Source organism: Octodon degus, unplaced genomic scaffold (assembly GCF_000260255.1).
Source record: "Octodon degus isolate 3935 unplaced genomic scaffold, OctDeg1.0 scaffold00283, whole genome shotgun sequence".
Lineage (NCBI taxonomy): Eukaryota > Metazoa > Chordata > Mammalia > Rodentia > Octodontidae > Octodon > Octodon degus.
Window position 1 is genome coordinate 1,712,140 of NW_004524859.1, and position 3,024 is coordinate 1,715,163.

At 40.4% G+C, this 3,024-nt stretch overlaps 1 pseudogene; it reads left to right on the forward strand.

The window, feature by feature from the left end:
* The first annotated feature begins 1,828 nt into the window (after window positions 1–1,828).
* Window positions 1,829–2,772, forward strand: LOC101574905 (annotated as a pseudogene).
* The last annotated feature ends 252 nt before the right edge of the window (window positions 2,773–3,024 follow it).

Here is a 3,024-nt window from a genome sequence, read left to right on the forward strand (position 1 = left end):
AAAATGATACAAAATAAAGCACTAAATACAGTAATAGAAATTCAACAATGGTTGCTGGAACGCATGATGCTACCTTCAAATCAGTGGCTCAGGATGCCAGATATAAACACGCAAGGTTGGGTTAAAGAAAAAAAATAACAAAAAGTTATAAGAAACGCAAGAGAAAAAATAAACAAGAAAAAGAAAAGAATTTAAGCATTAAGTGCTCCTTTCAAAAGACCAGCAGAAACTGGAAGTACAATTAGCCAAACTATCTGCATTATTTTTTCCTTCTTTCTTTTCTCCCTTTCTTCATCCCAGGCTTTCCTTCCTGCTGAACACATTCCTTCCTTGTCACAGCATCTGCTGTCCCCTTCAGATTTTATTTACTCTTTCAGGTTCTCACACTAGAGAGACAATACGAAGTCTGCACATGTGGATCTGAATTATTTCACTTACCATGAAGTCTCTAGCTGCATCCTTCATGTACAAAAGCCTCAAATTTATCTTTTTTATAGCTGAATAATACTCCATTGTGTAAAAATCCCATATGTTTTTTATTCATCCCTCAGTTGATGGGCATTTGGGTAGTTTCCAAGATGTAGCTATGAGAAATTGTGCTGCTACAAATACAGACACACATACATCACTGAAACCAAAGTGTTTCAACATCGCATTTTCTATACAGAAATGGAAGACTCTGACTGACCTTGTTATCCACAGAGCATCATTACGGCTGTGTTTTAACCTGTATGCATAGGCAAGCCTTTGCGCACTTTATCGTTGTGCAGGTGCCTACGTGAATTCACTGGCTTTCTTATTTCTTTGGGTTTATATGTTACAATTGCATCAAGTTATAAAGAACAATATATGTGATTTCAATTCCATATCAACCACATGCCACAGTTATCTAAACCAAAACAACAGCAAATAATAAAGAAATGAAAGATAGATGCTCAAATATGCATCTCCTGTATCCTATTTTTCTGATGTCCTGCAAGTTCAGGAAAACATGTACATATACATAATGCATGCAGCCTTTATATCCCAGAACTATCTAGTGTCCCTTGTAATGTTATCATCTTTAAATAAAACCATCTAAAATCTACTAAATTTTGGCATACAGTATCATGTGCCACATTACTGTGCATACACTTCTGCTTCGCAGTTTCTCTGTACAGTGTCAGGATTTAGCTCCAGCCCACCCTGAGAATCAGCAGAACGCTGGAGCGAACAGCAAGGTACTTTCATGTACTGTATGGCTGAACACCAAAGAGCACATTAGCCATGAGACAGTAGAATACGATTCACCTTTTACTCATCAGAGATATGTTCACCGTTTTGCAGCCAACACAATATTTCTTAAAACCAATCAGAAATTTTGAGGAACATCATAATTGAAATTAGTTTTCATCTGTGGTAATGTTTCTAAGAATGCTGCATGCCTGCCTAGTCCTGCCTCTTGCACCCGAGTCTGCCCATGACTGATGCTTACATGTACCACTTGGAGAATGCACAGAAATTCCAATACACTGAAAACATACTCCCTAAAGTAAAGGATAATAAAGACCAGAGAAATTAAAGATGGCTTCCCAGAGTAGCATCCCACTTCAATAGCAACCAGATTTCAATCAGCTTTGCTCAGCTGCCTTCTCAGAATTTTCTTGTTCTTATTTTCAACAGATGAAATGTGTTTTTAATAGTGGCACTTAGCAAAATAATTATCTGTAGTTAAGAAAGAAAATTACAGGTACAAAAATTGATTTGTGCTGCTGATAATTTGTAGTTGTACAAAAGAATTAAAGATATGTCTATTTATCTTTTATAATTTGTTTTCAAGATTATACAAGAAATAAGAATGGACACAGGGAACTGCCCCTCCCTGAGTGAGTTCGTTTTATTGGGAATCACGAACAACCTGAGCTCAAAGGGCCCCTTTTCGCCTTCTTTTTTCCGGTTTACCTCATCAAACTCCTAGCGAATCTTGGAATGATCATTTTAATTAGGATGGATTCCTGTCTCCACACGCCCGTGTACTTTTTCCTCAGCCACCTGTCTTTCTGTAACCTCTACTACTCCACCGTATTCGGACCCAAGATGCTGGTGGACCTCTTAGCTCCAAGGAAAGCGATTTCCACTGCTGGCTGTGCGCAGCAGTTCTTCACCTTATGTGTGTTTTTAGATTCCGAGTGCGTGCCGCTGGCCGTGATGGCCTTCGACCGGTACCGGGCCATCAGCAGCCCCTTGCTCCACACGGCCCACATGTCCGGCAAGCTGTGCTCCCTGCTGGTGGCCGGGGCCTACCTGGTGGGGATGGCGGATGCTTTGGTGAACAGTGCTCACGTTCCGCTTGTGCTTCTGCGGGTCCAATGAGATTAGTCATTTCTTCTGCGATGTCCCTGCTCTCCTTCTACTGTCTTGCTCAGATACACAGATCAGTGATCTGGTGATATTTATCATTTTCGTTTGCACTGAGCTGAGTAGCGTTCCAGAAGTGCTGGTCTCCTACTGCTATATCATCGTATGCATCCTGAAGATCCGCTCTGCTCTGCCGAGGGCAGGCTCAAGGCTTTCTCCACCTGCGCCTCCCACCTCACTGCTGTGGCCGTCTTCCAGGGAACTCTGCTCTTCTCGTACTTCCGCCCCAGTTCTGCCTACTCCCTAGATCAGGACAAAATAACCTCTTTATTTTACACCCTGGTGATTCCCATGTTAAATCCCCTGATTTACAGCTTAAGGAATAAAGACGTTAAAGAGGCCCTTGAAAAGGTGCAAAAGAAAAAGAGGTTCTAAAAAACTTCCTTAGGCATGCCTTTCCAGGGGCTTACAGTGATTCTTATTTCTATAAAAGTATATTGTATAGCACCCAATAAATGAGTTTTGTGACATATTTTACTTTTCTACAATAAGCGTTTGTGCTAAAATGTGCTGATAAAATGTGGATATCCAAATGTGTTTGCCTTTAAAGTTGTCTTAAATTATGTAATACTCCTTTCCTGTAGAAACTTTCCCGTCATTTAAGATTGTAGCATTGTTTTATGTGTT